The sequence below is a fragment of the Diadema setosum genome, chromosome 4 (assembly GCF_964275005.1).
Source record: "Diadema setosum chromosome 4, eeDiaSeto1, whole genome shotgun sequence".
NCBI lineage: Eukaryota > Metazoa > Echinodermata > Echinoidea > Diadematoida > Diadematidae > Diadema > Diadema setosum.
Genome location: NC_092688.1, coordinates 16,750,212 through 16,771,204, shown reverse-complemented (window position 1 = coordinate 16,771,204; position 20,993 = coordinate 16,750,212). Strand labels below are relative to the sequence as shown.

The 20,993-nt window shown below is 38.2% G+C and overlaps 1 protein-coding gene across 3 annotated transcripts in view; it reads right to left on the bottom strand.

Moving 5' to 3' along the window:
- Window positions 1-235: 235 nt before the first annotated feature.
- Window positions 236-20,993, bottom strand: part of LOC140226951 (probable RNA-binding protein 19) — a 110,163-nt gene continuing 89,405 nt past the window's right edge. For all 3 annotated transcript variants that reach the window (XM_072307382.1, XM_072307383.1, XM_072307385.1), the window contains one exon: window positions 236-564. The gene's annotated coding sequence lies outside the window, so the exon portion shown is untranslated. The remainder of the gene's footprint in view (window positions 565-20,993) is intronic.

Genomic DNA, 20,993 nt, shown 5'->3' with positions numbered 1-20,993 from the left:
CATTTTTTACTCTTGGCAAGTCATTCTCTATCTCTCATTTGTCATCTCTCTCACTTTCCATCCACTCCCTACTCTTCTCTCCCAGACATTCTGACAATATACTTCTCTGATTCCTCACCAGGTCTTCACACGCTCCGGAGCTACCCTCTCCATCTCGAGTCCTCCAATACCCCTCAAACTATTGGATCTCGACAACATCCCCCCCAACACAAATAACATGGGCGGGAAATTCTGGTCCCGGTGTCAGAACACTTTTATAGAGCCATTTTACCACTTTCAAGGTGACAATTTAATTTATCTGGCATTCTGAGAAGAAATGGCATAAAATATGATGTGACGATTCATCTCCCCTCTCTCAGCCATGTATTATTCATTGTTGCTGATCACAACATGTTAGAATAAAGAGGCATGCATATTTCAAGACAGACAAGGAAAAGATGGGAAAATGACACCGGTGTTTTTTTTTTTTTTTTTTTTTAATTCCATCTTTGTGGAATTAAGGATTCTGGTGGGATGACCTGACTTCCATCCAGGATTGGCAGAGCCAAGAATACATCAGAGTCCCTGCACAAGACAAGAGGTTGATAAAGGAGTAATTCTGTGAAATCATTTCTGCTGGTTTTATGAATAAATAAGGACCCAATGCAAGCCAACAGCATCTACTGCATATTCACTGCATTGAAATGAATTATTGGCCAAGCTCTACAAACATTGGCCATGGTTTCAAATTACAATGATCAATTGTGTTTCACATTTTTTTTTGTTCTCACCTCTCCCCATTTCAGAGATAATCATGAATAACAATGCAAATTAACACCATGCATTGCTTACACTATCTGAGGTCTGACTTAAACAAAATAATGATTTAAAACAGAATGAGAAAGAAAACACCTATGGCCTCTGTAGCACATGATTTATCAAGCCCATGATGACCAGCATATAGAGACAGTTGACTGCGAACAAAAACAGCAACCAAAAACTAACACATCAGTGGAAACCTTAGCAAGTGAGATGACTAATAAGAGAGTTAAGTAACATGATTGTTAGACAATGACCTATGCAGCACTTTATTGTTTTTGTGAATATATCATTCCTGTTTTTCTTTTTTTTTCTCTCTCTCTCTAAAGCGCACAGAGACCTTGCCAAAGGTATTATGCACTATATGAGAATGGTAATAATAGTTATAATATTAAGTGCTACTTGAGTATCTGTATATTACATAATGAATACCTATCAACATCCATGCATTGAAATCAAGAAGGTTGCAAGGAGCAATCAACGAAATAATTGTGTTACATGCATCTCAGTAGGTGACAATAAGAGTTTTAATGCAAAAATAGATCAATGCAAATTTAGAATTTGTTAAATGAAGGTCAACATCGAATGGAGAAAAATAGAATGATACCTCACCAACTACATACAAAATATCTTTAAAATATTATTACTTAGTCACATATATTTTTGACTAATTTCTCCATTTTTATGCAGATTCAATCTCGAATATGTTAAGCTAGTACAATGTATATGTCAGTTTTCAAATGTCATTTTCAAATCAGGGGTGGTTTTACATTCTGACCAATATATTTATATTCATATCAGAAAAGTTTTGTACATCAGGCCATTTGTCAGGTAAATGTTTCACCTCATTTGTGTTTTGTAATTTTTTAGTTTGTTTTGTAATTCTTGTACTTTGTTCTTATTGTACATCATTTTTCTGAAACTATGAAATGACCATGAAAAATTGCAATGACGCTCATGCAACATTATGTTTTTGCTTATTCTCTGCCAGTAGAATGGTATGTAAATAAAGTAACATTCATGCAGTTTCACTCAATCTCGATGATTTGTTTCTAGTCTTATTTGTTTGGTTGGAGTTTGATATGATCCTTTTCCTCAGATACATGTCATTCCATGTAATCTGTGTTTTTCTGCGGTGCAAATAAACATAATGAATAACAAAGAAGTGATTCTTGCATGTCTATGTCCAGTAGTACAATGGTTCTGATATACAACATCAGATGGGCATTTTTAGACTACATGTCAAGTTAGACTACAAGTTTGTTAATTTTAACAAAAATAAGTATCAATAATTAATTGCATGGTCCAATCTGACAATAAAGTATATACCCTGTTGATACACAACACAATGGAAAGTCAATGCATTTTGTGTGTGTGTGTGTGTGTGTGTGTATGTGTGTGTGTTTCACTGTTTAAATCTTCAGTCTGTTGAATACTTGGTTCATAGTTCAGAAAATGTTTCATGCCATCTTCCAGAATGAATTGCTCACGAGATAATGATAAGACTATATCAATACAAAAGCCCACAAACAAACAAACAAACAAACAAAGAAAGCAGACAAATATTACATCTGTTCAGTGGCAAAAGATAAAGATATATGGATTCACCCATGATCTAGTAAAATTTTGTTGTGGAAATTAAAAATGAAAATGAAAGAGAGAAAAATACAAAAATGAATGTCACTCACAATGAGGTCTTTACAGGTGTTCAAAATGTAATCTAATGAATCACGATGATTTCCAGACTCATGATTTAACAGATTCAGATTTGAATAAATGATGCGGCTTCAAAGAATTAGGTGTCATTTTATAGGATAACAATAAGCACTGAAGGACTGAATATTTCAAATTGGCACATACACTTCATTGAAGTTCACCTGGAAACGTACTTTCACAAAATGACTGTGACGATTCTGATGTTACTATTCTGTCTGCTGCAGAACAGTTGCAATTCACATTGAAATACAAGGACAATGGATTGTTGAAGTTTGTCATTATCACTTTTATGCCCCTCATCTCATCCTCCTTGTGAGTACAAAGATGATGGTGGTGGGGGGGGGGGGGGGGTTGGATGACAAGGAAACGGGGAAGAATCCTGGAGATAATCAGGATGTGATGTGACACTAAACGAAGGAAGTACTGGGTGACTGGAGTAGCCGGGGAAAAGGAAGGAAGAGCAAATATTGACTGAATCATACGTTGGCCATAACTAGCATGTAATGGAGTTGAGAGGAAGAAATCATGGTGGAGCGTGTTTAGCCAAGCAAACACGATCGGGCGGAGGAAGAGCACAGCCGTGGCCAGCAGAAAGGATCGGCAGTCTGTCGGTGTGGGCCCCTTGAGAACCACTATCAGTATCCGAGTCCTCTGTGTTTCCCCCCTCCCTGCACTACCCATTAACCCTAAACACCGCTATTTGGTGAAAAACAAACCTCTCCCCGTTTGCCTCTCGGCTTCCGTTTCGGCTTCTTACCCCGCGCAACGCGCCTCGGCTCTGCCCGCCTGCTGCCTTTTTCTCGTCTAACACCGTCCGGGAACTACCACCACCCCTCCCCCTCCCCCTCGTCTCTCCCCACCCCCCCCCCCACATCCAACAAACGCGTGAGTAATGCCCCACAATCCCTACCAAATTGGCATTTCAATAATTAATGCACTCTGTGTCCGTCAAACCGTGTATTGAGGATTTGCTTCTACCAAATCCGTTCCATCTCTCCCTCATCCCCATCCCTCCATCAACCAACCCACTTCTAGTCCTCAGCATCCCTCGCTCCTCTCCCACGAGAGCTTGCGCAATGCAACTGGCCAGGCACCCTCATCTCCACTTGTGTTTATTCTAGTCTTCAGTTTCCATCTCTCCCCCTCTCTCTCTCTCTCCTCTCTCCCTCGCACTCTCAGCCCCCCCCCCCCCCCTCGACCAAACTCCCTCTCATCTCTCAACCTCTCTCTGTTCTGTTCTCCACGCCCGTCGGGGCACTTGGTGCACAAGATACCGACGTCCACCATCACAGATTACCAGCCTGCCTCTATTGTTGGCATTAAATTGCAACATTCAAGGCACCACACAGCAGCTCTTATGCAAATTGTCATAAGTACCTATTCCCCACGGATAACACGGGGGCCTGATGTAACAGGGGGCGATTACAGCCCCTTTATCAATCTACCATAATCCCATTCTTCTTAATCATTGCTCATTTCTCCCCTTCTGCAGCTTTGACGGCCTGCATGCTCTCCTTGCTCCTCTCGAACAAATATTGCCTGGCCGTTCTCGACTCCAGTATCTGTTGAGGATAGTGTTTGTCATGCTAAAAGAGAGAGTTAAGTGCAGAGTTTCACCAAGAAGCTTCTCTTTCTTTCTTTACCTCTGCTCTTGTCTTTTTGATTCTTCCCAGATACACCTCTGTGTGTGTGGATATATTCCCTTGAATATGTCTGAAAAAATCATGCCAACAATAACCCCAGCTTTCTGGCTTGGTGCAGGTGAGAAAAATTCATAAAGAGACGGATGATAATAACCTGCACGGGGCTGGTACGATGAGAGGGGTTTTTGTTACAAAAACACTCTTCCCGATATTTGCTCAAGATACAGCCGGTGAAGTGGGGAGAAATATGAAACTTCGCATCTTTTGAGGGGATACTGTTATCTGAAGCTACCTCTGTGATGGGACACGCCATTACAATTTGCCTTGATGGAGGCTGGAACATTGCTGCACTGTTTGTAATAAACAAGCTCTATACCTTCCAGAGCAGGAGTGGGGGAATCACAATATTTTCAACTGGTAAACTTAATTACAGACAGTGAATAGTCAACATCAAGATTTTGACACTAACTATTTATCTGATATTCAGTTACAAAATGGGCAGTCACAGCCATATCTCTTTCAATTCAATTCAATTCATCTAAAATTAAATTCATTTATCTCTTTTTCTAATAAAACAATACAATATTCAATTTTACAGTACAATACAAATATAATCAAATATTTACATATAAATGTGAAAATGAAAAAAAAAAGAGAACTTGAATAAAGCCAAAAAGGCCTTCAAAGGCAAGTTCTCTTCAACATGTATATCCATTACATAATTGACTTAGTACAAAATGTAAACATGGACAGAAACAAACTGTAACAAATTATACAGTAAGTTGAGTGTATGCAATTTGCTATAAGGTATGTTTTTAAAGATCATTAAGATAAAGACAGGCTATTGGGTGAACAAATATCCCTAGGAATAGTAAACCAGATTAATGGAGATTGGTGAGGTACAGACTTTTGAATCAGTTTCGTTTTACCACCCACATAATGAAATTCATTTCCATTTTGGGCGTAATATTCATCAATCGCAATGTTAGTGCAGAACATGGATGAAATATTATGAGGCAAAATATCTTTGAAGTAATGGAATCCAAGAGTAATTTCATTGGTTAAAGCCTTTTCATTATATTACTGAAATACAACCATCAAACAGAATGACATCTTATATCACTAAAGACCATTTATCAGATTAATGTGCTCATTCTTTCTATATTTCTCACATTGCTTGACTCAAATCGAGTAAGTATAACTATTTAGACAAACAAATGTAAGCTTGAATTAGTCGACATCCTAAAAGCAGAAATGTTACACTGTGTCAGAAGGAGAAAGAAATATAAGAGTTATTACTTAAAAGGTACTGTTTACCATTGGGAGCAGTGATTTAATAAATCTTCAAGTTTTCACATTTGATGCATATGTAAAACATTGTACCATATAACAATTTTGCAATAAAGCCTAAAATATATAAGGAGATATCACTATTTTTCTCAATAAGCCATAACTATTGATGATTTATTGTAGAAACCATTCCCATTACAACTATTGTTTAAATGTTCTATACTTAGCAACATTTAACATTGATTATATTGATTACCATTTTTACATCATTTTTTAAATCCCCAATTCACATTTTATAACTATGCTGAAGCAGTAAAGCTGGGTTTTTGTTTCATCTGCAAATGATGAATAATGCCTTTCAGACAGAGGAAAGTACTGACATTGTGAATGAGATGAGTGTGGTTGAAGTGGTATGAAACCTAAGAATGACATGAGTTGGTCCTAATTACCAATACTGCATGCTGGGTCTGTTTTGTTTGTGTGGCTGGCGTGGAAAATAAAAAAAAAAAACTAGAAAGAAATGTTTTCATTCCCCACCTGCCTTGCAAAGAAAACAAACAAGAATCATGAAGGACATTTTTAAAACAGGAGCACACAAGCGGTAAAGGACACCAAAGGTCAAGCTTATTGTTGACCGATCCTTGACCAGACGCATAATTAAATGCGATAAATGTTGACAGAAATGACAGATGGATTTGTAAAAAGGATTGTTTCAATGACATGTGGATAATAAGATCCTCTTTCTCTTGTTCAATCGACTGAAGTAATTTTATACACTGCCTAACTCACTCTCCAATGAGATTTTGAACCCCCTGCAGACTTTGTATGTGCTCCAATACATTTCAGCAGGCAATGGCTTACATAAGAGACATGATTTGATATAAACCTGAAAGGTTAATCATTTGAACAATCTAGAGAAACAGAGAATTACAGTGCTGGTAAACCCCTGTTTGCAGATTCTTTGTTGACATTTTACATGATCAGCTTGCTACAGCGGAGGTAACGTGCCTACTCGAGTTATTGGAGAATGCAAGTTTGCATCAGAGGGCTGGAGATCAGAGGGATGCAGTCCCTACTACTGTAAAATGAGGAACGTTTGTGTGCATTTTAATTTCTTGAATATTGTGAGAACCAAGATTAGTGGAATTGAAATGCATGCTAAAGATCTTGTCTACACTATATGCACTGAATGCCAGTGGCAATTTGTGAAAATTTCATGCTGCTAAGAAGGCCATCGGCTCCAATTTTCGAAAATTTCATGTTGCGAAAATATCTTGTTACACTGTTGGTACATTTGGCATATATGGCATGCTGCAATATCGTCCTGTGGCACAAAATACATCAATAAAACAGTGAAAATACTGGGTCATAAGCTCTTTTGGAGCATTTTGATTCGTTCATCAAACTATTAAAACCACCTTTGATGTATATATCATCCTGTTACAATTTGGAGTGTGAAAAACAATGCAATTACTTTCAAACATCACATGCAGTTCAAAGCAGGAGACTGCCACTTCCACGGAAAACGAAGTTACAGTGACCAGGCAAATGGTACATACCAGTTGGAAGAACCCAACTTTACTAGGGAAGGGCATAGGAGAGGACATCGTCGTCATGGCATCAGTATTCCGGTCTCATCCCCCCTGCTCCTCCCCTTTCTCATCTCTGTGCCTACCGGTCTGATTGACCTCTGGAGGATTATCAATTGGACCATGGAAGGCGGAGATGACTTCAGCTCTGACAAATAGACATAACGTGACCTGGATTCGCTAACTTCCTCCATAGGTTTGGATTTCTCTGAATATTTTTGTATTGTTTTCATTTCTGTCTATGTCATAACTGCAATGTTTTGCTGCTACAGAGACCATCTGAATTTTGTTCTGAATAGCTGATTTATGTATATTGCCAGACACTGTGGGATGATATATCAGAAGGTAGAAAACAAGTGGGGAAATGATGGTTGGAAACAGGATGTAGTTATGTAACCATGTTTTCATGCCGAAAATGAAGTTTCTGTCATTCCTCAGTTCAAACTTGGCATTGAGAGGGCATACCTATGTCTGTATGCGAGACTGCCATATTTCACAAAGATAATCATAATGCATTAGCATTACACACTGAGGTTTGCCTAGAAGTGTACGCAGAAGGCAAAGGAGGTGTGCCCTCTTCAGGCTCATAAAATACAGGATGGAAGATCACCTTTCCCCTCCTGTACCGCTTCATCTATTTACACTGAAGTGAAGTAAAAACGTGATATCATGGAGCTCCATGACGACATTATCCTCCTAAACCTCCTCTCCCCAGTTTCATGTAGTGACAGACCCCACATGTTGATTGCGCTTAAATTCAAACTTTGCTTCAAAATTTCAGCATTGTGCTGTTCACATTGGAACATCATATTTGACTCCATTGTCCCACAGTGAAACAGACATTTTGCAAGTTTTCAGATGTCTGAGAAGGCAAAGTCTTTTTTTTTTTCCTCGCATGGCTGAAATTTCTGTTATTGTATTCCGGCTGTGAAATGTTGATTTATGCATCTAATCAAACTTATGCCATGCAACAGTTTTCCTTTAAAAAAAAATGCACTCTAAACTGATGCACCAATAAAAGGAAATACCTAAAATATCATGACATTCATTTTTCCAGGTCTGTGGGTGGCTCTAGGAATTTTGATACAAATATAATTTACGCAGAATCCCCATCACGACCAAGAAATTACAATTAAAACCACTCTTATGCATTCTTTCCAGGCCCGCTGTGCTATCTAGGGGGAAAAATTTTATGTCACTACAACCTCATCTTAATTACAGCTCACCATCGATCAGATATGCCACATCGCCATGGCGACTCCTCCACAGCCTCTCACTGACAGATAGCCATAAAAAATTCCCACGTACTCTCCTCATCAACGAAAACACGATCTCCCGAGGCCTGTAATATTGCTAATCAAATTTGAAAGAAGGAGATTTTATTCAGCACATGAACTCTCCCCCCTTTCCCCACTGCACACCAAAGGTTCCTGGTAGATGAGCTCTGATCATCAGACTAATATTAGGTCATATCAACGTCCCTCATCACATCACATTCAAGAGACAAATTGTCTCCCTTTCTAAAAACTCTCAGAAACATGGCATTAAGGATGTAAAAAGTCCGATCTGCAGTCACAGCATGAAGACACTCATGATTATTGTCTGTCGAGGGGCACAATCCATTTGTCAAAAGTTTGCGATGCTATGACATATTTTCCTTTTCACGTCACAATATGCATCCAGTCAACGACCCTTATTCTGTCATTCAATAAATAACTTTAGTTTTACATTGGTGGTTCACAAAATAACCTAAAACATACTGTGAATATGTTTTTGCCATATCAGCAGGGTTAGTCTATGTGTGCTTGAAATGTAGTCAAGTTGATGTGGCCCAGTGTAAGGTATTCTGTTGTAATCTGCAGGATGAGGGTTTAAAGCCAAGTCATGGGCCAGAGCGGGATAATGTACAACAACACCTATAGAGGAAGTTGTTTATGTGCAGCCTAATATAATTTGCATTAAGCCACCTGTCCAACACACTGAAAATATTGCTGTCTTCAATGTAATACTCTACATTGCTGATCAAATCTTTTCTACCAATATTGATAGTGGCAATCTATGCTTTTCTCTTTCCTTATATACTTGATTTTGCTGGAACTCAATACTCTGAAATTAAACGATTTTGATAAGTCTGATAGGCAAAAAAAAGAAAAAATACAACATCCATTCTATGAATGCCTATGTTTTTGAGACTTTTTTTGGGGGGTCCCCCTCTTTTTGCCCTTGATCCATTTAAGACTTCTTGGTTCAAGATTATTTAAAGTTACATCGATAGACACTCATCGTGTGTCCATTCATGATGCAAATGGATCTTGCATAAACCAATAAGTGATATAAACCTTACTAACATATTTCATGTGGAACAGTTAGAAGTAACAGTTTCTATTCCATGACACCCTTTCAAACATATCAAGAAAGAAAACAAAAAAGGTGAACTTCCCTATAAAAAAAAAAAAAAATACCCATCTCCAATATACATTGTCAACTTCCTGATTGATCTCCATGGCAACAGATGTAGCTGTAATCCTCCATCCACCCATTCGGTGTCTATTCTTGTTGCAAATGGCTCCTGCATGAGCCTATAACCGATTAAGGCTGCCATTGACTGGCAATAAACAGGTGCCATTTCCCTCTTGTCTGATACGGCAGGCAAAAAAAAAATAATGATAATAAGGAACAAACCTATACAATTCTTCCAGGAGGGCAATGCAATGGCGTAAATTACTGGTATATATTTCCAACTTGACGGCTGGAATATTTTAGAAGTTGCCTTAGCATAGCCACTAATATCCCTTATCCCTTAATCACTGACCAGAGGGACATGTAGAGGGAAAAGAGGAGGACGTGAAACATCAAAACTATAGCATTAGGGAGCAATGGGTGAAAAAAATGATGTGTGTGTGGGGGGGGGGTGGGTGAGCTTAATGCATGACTTGAATAATGAAGACTTATTAAAATAAATGCAAACTGCACACCTGTAATTGAAACTACTATGAACTTGCAAATAAGACTGCATTTTAGCTCTGTCAACGGTATCAATGTCACATTAGAAGATGCGAGGTATTGGTGTCTTTTTTGCTCTGCAGCTTTGGCTAATTTCCTTTCAACCGAATCATTGGTTTTCTGTTCAATACCACACTGTGAATTCTATTGCCGTAATATGTAAAAAAAAAGATAGAATCATATATATCATGTAGTATGACAGAACATTAAGAAGTGTGTCTCTACAATCTTATCTAGAGAAGATGTGGAATTAATTTTAGGAAATGCATAAAGAATGGCCTTTTTCCCTCCATTTTCCTGGTCTCCCCATAAGCAGTTATAGGACAGGCCCCTGAATAAACCCCACCCTCCTAACTAACAGTCTGTCTGCTCTGCATTATAATGCTTTGTTTTGCTTTGTCTTGTTTTAAATTCACTTTAAATTGGCACTATGATGCTCACATTTTCTACAATCTTGCTTGAAACTGGAAAGGTTAAAAACTAAATAAACAAGGAACAGTTTTTTTTTTAATCCATACATGTAACTCTGAAAATGTTTTGTATAGAATCATCTTGCAGATTTTGTATTTGCCCTCTGCTTCCTGGACTAATGAGATTTCAATATGATTTGCTGTGTTTAGACTAAGTCCACAAAGAGTCCTGTTTGTAACTTGGCAAAATTGTAAAATGTAGACCTAATTAATGCATTGGTAAATTTCATTTCATGTATTTACTTATCTATTTACTAATTCATTTATTTATTTATTCATTCATTCGTTCACTTATTAATCCATTTATTATTTATCAATTTATTTATTCATTTATTTGTTTATTTTTCAATTTATTTGTATTACTGTTATTGCTATTGCTAGTCATCTGGGATGAACCATGAGGGGTCAGCATCTTTTTCCTGTTTTAAAACTTGTGTGGGTGGGAAGGTGGACCATTTCATTGGGTTAGCACCCTGTTCTTCGTGATGAATGAATAAAGTGGGATCTGTTACGTGCGTGAGTCACGGCTAACTCATACACAGGACCTCAATATAATGTCCTATCAGAGGGACAGAGTGTTTTTGCCTCTTACTAGAGGGGACAGTATGATTACACACAACATTGCTCGGCAAGACTTGGGAATCAGACCCAGGTAAGTGGGATCTGGAGGCAGACATGCTACCGACTAAGCCACATCATGGTCCATAAACAACCTGAATCCAGTACTCACACTATGCGAGTGTTCTATTACTTCTTCCTTCCTGTGTCCTACCATATCTTCTCCACTTACAGTATAACATTTCCATTTCATCACACTCTAGGTTCACAGATTTCCCATGATGATGTTGGTCGAATTGCTCCTTCTTTTTATGGTTAAAAAAATCATGAAGTGTAAATTGAATATGTACCACTCCTTCCCCCACAAAGTCCTCTATAGTATTTCATTTTCCCCCTCATTTTGCTCCTTGTTACTTTTCACTTCTTCATCTACATTTTTCCTTCTATTTTTCCTTTCTTTCCTCCATTCTTTCAATTTTTCTTTCCTATGTTTGACTTCATTCCCATTGTCCATCATGCTCCAATTTCTCTTCATTATCTTCCGCCCCCCCCCTTTTTTTTGGTCAGTCCTTGAGTGATTGAGTGAGGTTCTTCTCAAACCAACAGACCGAAACGGGGACTAATGGCCTCATGAATATGTATCAACAGCTGGTTATGTATGTTACACTCCCCAACACATGTAAACATTACACAGAGATCCACATATACAGACACAAACACGCACACACACACACACACACACACACACACAATAAACTGCATTAATGAGTGCACATGCAACATACACATACACACACACACACACATACACACTCTGCCTGTCCATTCTCTCTCTCCCCCCCCCCCCCCCATAATATCTCCCCACCACTATTCTCTTACACAGGCAAAACCCAAAAGGAAGTTACCTCCTAACAAGGGGTGTTTAGACGTGTTTTGTTCTCAACCAATAAACACTGCTTCTAGGTGGATTTGAAATGCAAAATTATGCCTCTATCTCGCTGTATTATAAATCAGCCCCCATCAATAACACTTGCAAGTTCCTTCTTTCTGCAATCAGGGACTGTCATAACTGCACACATTATTTTATGATACATCAGGTAATATCTACCTCAGGACAGAGAGCAATTATAGCATTCACTTGTAGACAAAGTTTTCACTTATTAAAAAAACAAAACAAAGTTATTTGCATTAAAAACAACAACAAAAAGGAACAGCAAATAGGGTTTAAAAGGCATCTGTTGTGTGAAATTCCAAGCAAAAACAAAACAACTGTATGGAAGATTTGGAAAAGTTTTGATCATCTAACAAGCGTTACGAGTTGTCCTTGTAGACATCAAATTATTTGTGGTTGCATGACATGTCACTATCTTCCACTTCACGGAATAGTTCCTTCCAGGACTGTGAACAAGAATCATCACAAACAAAATGCTCTGACACATCATGAATGATGTATATACCACTCCCTGCTACTTTTAAGACAGCCATAGTGTTTTTCATATTCAGTCTAAAGCAAATGTTGACAGTGTCGGAGATCGATCTACTTATCCATATCAGGGCAATTAGGGATAGAGTTTGGGCCTGGGTTAGGATTAGGTTCAGAATTAGGATTAGGGTTAGGGTTAGGGAAGGGTCTGGTGTAATTGTCCAGGGGTTAATTGCCCTAGACCCCCACTTATCACATCAAAGAGAGAACATTATTTTCATCTTTATAACTACTGATTTATACAGGCAAGTGAAGTATCACACATTCATGAAACATGTATGCTAATAAAACAAAGTGAAAGAAAACCCCATGAAGCACTAAAAATGAGAAATCAGAAGAAATATGTAATAAAAGAGAGAACCCCCCCCCCCACACACACACACTAAAACATGAAAAAATGAGGTTGAAAATTATCCTTTTGAATAAATGATTGGCCTGATGAATCTATCACCCTACAACATCCCTATATTGTCATACTTGAATGAATACCTGTCTATTATGTATTTGTGAGTTTCTTGGTATAAAAATGCTTCTGATATAGCTGGAAAACAGCTGAAAAGTTCAAAATGAACATCAAAATTAAAGGAAAAGGGGAGGGGGAGACTTGAACTGTGTCTACCCAGATGTTTGCAGGAGTGTCTCCATTACTTATTAAACTTCGCTACTCTACACATAATAACTTTCATTTTGTGTACACAACGATAAGATAAATCAAAACATGCTTGTATTCAGTACAACAACCTTCAGTCTTTCTTACTTTAGAAAGTTTTTTTTTTTTATCTCTCTCTGAATCTCCTCCTTCTCCTCCTCCTCATTCTTCTTCTTCTTCTTCTTCTTCTTCTTCTTCTTCTTCTTCTTCTTCTTCTTCTTCTTCTTCTTCTTCTTCTTCTTCAACAAGCACAGAGCAAGGAATGGGTGCAGTTTACATAAGTCATTACACCCCAGTGTAGGTGATTTACAATGGAGTGAGCTAATTGTCACCCCCACACAGAGCCATTTGTTTGCTGAAACCTTACAATGGGTGGTTCTTGCGTCAAGGCTAGCCATATGGCCAGATGGGTGCTATGGAAAGTCATTACTTCATAAAACAAAGTCCAGAGTCAGTGTCAAATCCAGCCATAAATTGGTAGGTATTGCATAAAGAGATTTATAAGTAATAGACTGTTATCTCCCCTGCAGGCCTAATACACCTGTTTACCACCCAGCAAAGGAAGAGGGGAAAACCCCAGTTGGCTTAAATGCATCTTCAAATGGAATTTACTCTAAGCCGGCCCAGCAGATCCAAGGATTATTTCCGAGCTCTGAAAGTAAGGCAACAAGCACAGTTGTTATCACATTATAGCAGATTGTATAGCATAATTAGTTATCGCAGATTTGAGCGGTCTAAACCAAGTTTTGCAAAATAGGGCCTTCTGCTGTGCAGAATATCTCTGTAGGATTGGTGTTACCAAACAATAGCAAAAAGGTTATCTGGCTGGTGACTGCAGGGAGAGGAAAGAAAGACAGACAGAAGGGAGAGATAAAGAGAAAGAGTAGAAGAGAGGAAGAGAGAGAGAGAGAGAAGAAAAAAAAAGTAAAATGGATTTTGGAAATGTCAATACCGACAAAATCATAAAAGATTCATAGGCATAATCTCTGTTGCTTACTGCCATCTACATATGAAACACAAGGGAGACACTGAGTTCATATGTGCAGAGGTTATTACGGAACGACATAGATGATTGCGAAGCCTTGTAAAAACCAAAAAACAAACCAACAGAAACACAAATCCTGATGCGTACAAACATTCCAGTTTCCCCGTGATATCCTTTTTGAGGTTTTCTCTAAAATCATAATTCAATTTTGTAATGTTTACAGAGTGTCTGCGCATCACAGTGACTTTCAGTAGAATGTATCTATTTAGTAAATCTTACTCTTTGTCACAATATTTTTTTTGTTAAAGGGATGGTATAGTTTTGGTTGAGATGAGGGATTGAGATTTTAACTTTTTGCGAGATGAGTAGAAACCACTTATGAAATGTCAAAGAGCATACAATTCCAAGAGGAATTCAAAGTTTGTTTGATGAAAATCGGTTTTGAAATGACTGAGATATACAACAAAAACAAGAACATAGTAGAACAAAGTGGTCCTAATAAAAGGTAGGTCCCACCTTTTATTAGGACCCGTTTGTTCTTGGACATCTCAGCCATTTAAAAACCAAATCAAAAACAAATTCTGAATTCCTCCTGAAATTGTATGCTCTTTCATATTTCATATGAGATTTCCAATTATCTCACAAAAAGTTGGCCCCATCTCAACCAAAACTATACCATCCATCCCTCTAAAGTATGAAGTTGCAATCACAAGAGTACAATGCTGCAAATCATGCTAAACTACAAAACAGTCACTTTCATGATCAAAACCTCCTTCCTTCAGATCACCTAATCATTTTAGCCACTTCATATCTTCATATCTATGCACTGTAGTTCTTATCATAACTGGACACCATCAATTCCTTTGCCTGAAAACCTACTAGACTTTAGCTCAGTGATACTTGTGGAGGGTTCTTCTCTAATTTTGCAAACAAAAATCACAAAATAAAGGGGAAAGGGAGAAAGTGTACCGCTGACTTGGGTTCACTTCATTTGTATTGATATACACTTCAGAATTGTTTTCTTTTCATGTTCAACCAATGCCTTTTATCATGTGCAAAAATGAGAGTCAATGTACTATATCAATGTATCATTGAAAATAATGAAATCTGGGTTTACATCTACATTATTGATTTTTGAAAGTCAGCTTGGAACAATACAAGAGAGAAAGATTGAATGTGAATGTAGTTGAGAGACCCTCAGAGAACACAAAGAATTTCTGAAAATGGATCTTGGAAAATCTTTACCTTGTTTTTTTAAACAAAGGAAAATAATTAGCCCCAAAACACACAAAATGGGAATTCCATTATCACAAGTTTCTGTAGAATAAGCAACATGGCAAAAAACTTGACAGAACAGACAAAAAAGATGTCATTCTGTGCTGAATCTACCATTTCATCAGTCCTGTTCCTGATGGACATTACAATACCTTTGTTAGCTCAACTATAGACCCTCACAATTGGAATTTTTGCCATGAATCTACTGGAATATAGCTGTTTTGAGAATCTGTCTCTAAGCTAGGCATACTGGAGAAGGTTTTCTTCCTTTAAACCTTTCATGGTATCGTACGGCTCTTACACGAGCACAGTGTAGAAGTCAGCGTCCAAATCAAAGAAGGGAAAGTATCTGAGGTGACAGGGGGCTGCCATATTTTCCATGTTAAGCATCACTCTTTCCCCACGGTTCAGTTTCCATCTTCTACCCCCCCCCCTCCCTCACACCCACTACCGATAATGCTAGCATCTTTATTTCTTGTCTCCATACCAATGTAACCATGTGAGAAAGCAACCTTGATGCTGCGTAATGGATGAGCGCAGAACCAAAAGTGATCGCCCCATCTGCCAGTGCAGACACTGCCAATAAACGCCCTCTTTCCTTCTCCAGTCTTTTTTTTTTCTCCCCATCCTCTTCCTCCTCCTCCTCCTCCTTCTCCTCCTCTTCTTCTCCCTACTTGGCTCTCTAGAGGACGGTGTGCAAAGCACCAAATTATTCCTGGATGGGGGGAAAAGGGGATAAACGTTTAGGAGATCTTTATCTCTACATGCTGATGTGCAACGTTGAACTTTTAAGCCTCTAAGAGCTACTTTGTCATCGCTGATTTGTTGTTGTTGTTGTTGTTGTTGCCTTTACTTTGTCTACTTTCTTTTCCTCTTTCACTGTTGCTAATCATGTTGATGCAGGAGCAAGAAATGGAAGTAAGGGAGACTGGGGTAAACGGAAATGGATGACATGAAATGATGCATGTTGGCAAGTAAGAGCTCTTTTGTTTTCTTTTTTTTTTAACCTGCCTACAGGAGAAAGAAATCTTGTCCACACACTAAGAATCTAATTGACACTCATTGCGGATTGACCTCCAGCAAGACTTCAGTGACCCATATCTTCCGAGCTCTTTACAACTCTTTCTGCCTACAAAGAGACAACGGACACTGATGGGCAAAATCTTCATCACTCTGTTGCCAGTTCTCATGAATTCATTTGGTGATATCAATAATGCTGTGGATCTGAAAGCATGATCAAGTATTAAACGTATTGCCAGGCTGTTGCTCTGATGATGCTACACATGTACATGATAAATAATGAAAAATGATTATAAACCGTCCTACACGCGATGGAGTTTAATATCAAATAATTTTCCATACTCCTCTTCTGTGCAATACCCTGTCTTTTGCATCATGAAGCAATATAAACAATGCACTCAGTGTGAAGCATTATTATCAAATAGGAAATTTGGTAACAAAAATCTTGAGCACATACTTTGTTCACAAAATTGTCAGTTTATACATGTATGAACATTCTTATTTAGAAATGTTTGCATGAACTATGAGTAGAAAACCTATCAATTAAAAATATATATATATATATATATATCAGCAATTGTCATAAAAGCAGATACAAATATTATATACACCATACACTTAAATGAGTTTAACATTTAAAAAAAAATGGACTTTTTAAGACAAATTTGTGAATGGTTCAATTTCATGAATAAAAAGCAAAGTGAATGAGTGAAAAACAAATATCATTTCTTTTCAGAGGAAAACTTAATTATTTCACCGTGGGGACTGAAGATCAGGCATTTGTGTTACAGGAAGTAATACTTTTTTTGCAAGTCATTAATTTTGTGAATATCAATCAACTTGCAAAAATAAAAATAAAAATCTCAAAATATACGGCATAGATAGTGCACACATATATGCACCAACACCCCTCCCCCCCCCAATAAAAAAAAAAAGAAATTGAAACCCACAATGAAACACAAAGAGAAATCACGTCAAGGCACTACTTAGCATGGGTAAAGCAGTGACATCTCCAACAACTTACAAAACCAGTAGCCTCCACTTTGGGGATAAGGGATTTCAGGCTTTAATTACACTGTCACCACATGGCAGCCAGCGTTACAGAAGTCCCCAGACATTTGAACCAAGAAATGGAGGGGAAAAGGGACGTTGAGGGTAGGGGAGGGGAAAAAACCTGCTGGAATGGCATTGTGGAGTGATGTGAGAATGAACAACGTAACAGGGGGAAAAGGACTAAAGTGGGGGGAAAAGGAGCAGTAACCACAAATCTAGGCTGTGAAATGTCTTCACAATGGCTCTGTGGCACGCGCTAATTGACACCCACAACCAAATGCCCCGCTGAAAAATCTCTAGCACAAATCTTGGGGAGACAGGGAGTATCAGTGCTCTGATGATTGTCAGATTCTCTTCCAGCTTTTCTTATACATCTTCTCTTTGGCTTGATATATTTGGACAATATTCTGTCACTTAACCCTTACACACTTCCATGAAATATCTTTTGGTACCATGCTCAACTTAGAGGGAAAGAAATCAGTCCTACATTTTGAGGGGAAAGCGACAGTGTTCCTGAAAGTCTTATATCCTGAAGTTCATTTAAAACACACTGTGCCTTTCCTGTTTAAAATAACACAAACATAGTAATTTTTATTCCTACAAGCCGTGACCAATGTATATTTTAAACACCATAGGACAGACAGTATTCTTCTGCATTATCTTGAGCCCATGTAAGACCAATGCATAAAAACACCACACAGGTACACATGTCAAAATGATTAATATGTAGCATCATATGCGATAAATGTCAACATTTATCCATTGCCAACACATTCTTCCATAATTATGAGCACATCATCTTAAAGGGTGTGTACAGTTCTGGTTGAGGTGAGGATTTAGCTTTTACCGTTTTGCGAGATATTCAGAAACCACTCTATGAGATGTCAAAGAGCATGCAGTTCTAAGGGGTATCAAAAGTTTATTCCATGAAAATCGGTTTTGAAATGGCAGAGATATCCAAAAACAAGGTGAAACAAAGAGATCCTAATAAAGTTGTGGCATGTTGCCTTTTATTATTAGCACTTTTGGGGATATCTCAGCCATTTGAAAACCAATTTTCATCAAATAAATGTTGAATCCTTCTTAAAATTACATGCTCTTTCATATTTCATAAGAGGCTTTTCATTATCTCACTTAGGAATGCTCAACACATGAATCCCCATCTCAACCAGTACTGTACAGTCCCTTTAATATGATGCATTCTAACTCTCACACAAAATATATGAAATATAACAATATCATTTCTGCAACCTACTTGGCCAAATTTGAGAGGCAGCACTAGTAGAAACTGAGTTGATGCTTTCGATCATAAATGAATCCACAAATATTTGATCACTGCAATCCATCATGTATTGTTCCTCTGCAAATCCCTTCTATTTGTATTTTCAAAATTCAAGACTTCACATGAATACCATAAAAGGTATTCATAAGCATTATGATTAAGTGTGATACTACACTATAAACTGAGCTATGCCATGTTCAATGTAAGATAATGGTCAGTCAAAGGGTTGCACCGATATCTCTTATTTGTTAAAATGTTTTTATCTGCTTTCACTGCAGTACACCACACTGAACAAAAACTGCTTTTTGCTTGCATGTATTTTTACTTTCCTTTTCTTAGAGCAATCTTCTGCTACATCATCCATATCTATAATGTCAGCATTGATTTTGTGTACAAGTGTTGTCTTCTTTTATGATTGCTCAGGTATCAGAAGAAAAATGGCAACATATCGTCTGTTGAGAATGGGCGTTAAGTTGTCCTGAACACTATGGGTTTTGTGACAACTTAACGCCCTTATCATTCTCAACAGACGATATTTTCTTTTCTTTTCTATCTATCATCTCTCTCCTTCCTTTATGGTTTCTCAGGTAACATTGGAAAAATGGGCTATACATTTTCTATTCTATCTATCATCTTTTTTATTCTATTTTCTCTCTCCCTCCAACACTGTTCTGCATCAGAATTCTCTTGAGATCTCAGGTTTCTCCCCTCGCTCTCTTTCCACGGATTCTCGTTCTATCTATCCCCTTGTCTATTTGTGGAGCAAATGGCATCAGCATTACCTTCCCGATACACGGCATCCGAGAAGCAGGCTGCCGTGGTGCCACTTTCCTCTTAACACCTTCCCCGCGATTCCTGACTTCCAGCAAAATTTGGCATCTGTTCCCCCATTTACGCCCACCGCCCGAATGCTGTCCTCTTCCCCCAGCCAGACCCTCCTGCACATTAGCACTTGCTCAGGGTTGTCCATTTGCTCCTTTCTCTTCCCCTCCCATCACCGATCCGTCCCCCTCCCCCCCCCCCACCACATCATCACACACACACACTCACTCTTCTGTCCAGGCAACGAAGACGATCGGGCTATATTGCAGATGTTGGGGTGCCCTAATGCGATACAGCGTCAAATTAACACCTCCAAAGGTTTTAACAGCCTCACATGCCAGCAAACATGGGCATGTCACTCAAGCTGCCATTCGCCCTCTATCTGATTTTTTTTCCTTCTCTCTATCTCTCTTCTTGGTTTCCGCCATTCATCCTCTCATTCCTTCCTCTCCTCTGCATTCTCTTCCACTGTCATTACATTTCTATCGTTCAGTCATGCATTCCCCTCTGTCTTCAATCATTATGAGTTGAGTCTTCCCACAATTCCTTGCAGCAGACGGCTTGAAATCCACATCTTGCTAAAATCCCCACTCCTGTTGTATGATATCAATGTAATGGCACAGAAAGGCTTTAGTTCAAATGTATTAACGTGTTATGCACACTGAGTGAGCTAAATTTCCTGTTGCAACTACTGTATACACCGAATATTTCGAAAGGTTGTTATTTTCGTGAATTTTGTGAGTCAGGTGTTATTTGTGAAATTAAAGACAGGCCAAAATATTGACTCTGATCTCGATATGAATGTGATTTACATGTATACATTTCTCCACTTAGTACACGACTCCACGATTGCGAATCTAACCACTCGTCAGGAAGTCCCGATTTGTGAAAATTTATGCGCATTAAATATATGGCGTATACAGTAGTACATGGACAAATATAATCCACATATTTAGAATATTTAGATTTGCATTGAACATTGAAATTAAGAGCATAGAGATGCCACTCATGTATTCAGGGAAAGGCCTTTAGTTACTTAATAAACATAAGACTGTACAATATGCTTCACAAAATGTTGTTCTTGATGATCTTTCCCTAAAGAAGAAATGTAACATATTTTACTCCTTCAATCTAATATTTGGTGTTTTTTTCTTGGATGGGTTGATGCAAGCATTGCAAAAACTCTGATGAATCAATGTTTAAGGGGACAGTGCAAGATACTTAGACTTCAAAGACTAAAGAATGTTTTCATGCACACACACTCTGGACTGCATTTACAGATAATAATCTTCCATGAGCATAATCCTTGTTGAGGTATGGCTGATATTTAGATTCTGGTGGTAGCTTACAATCCAAC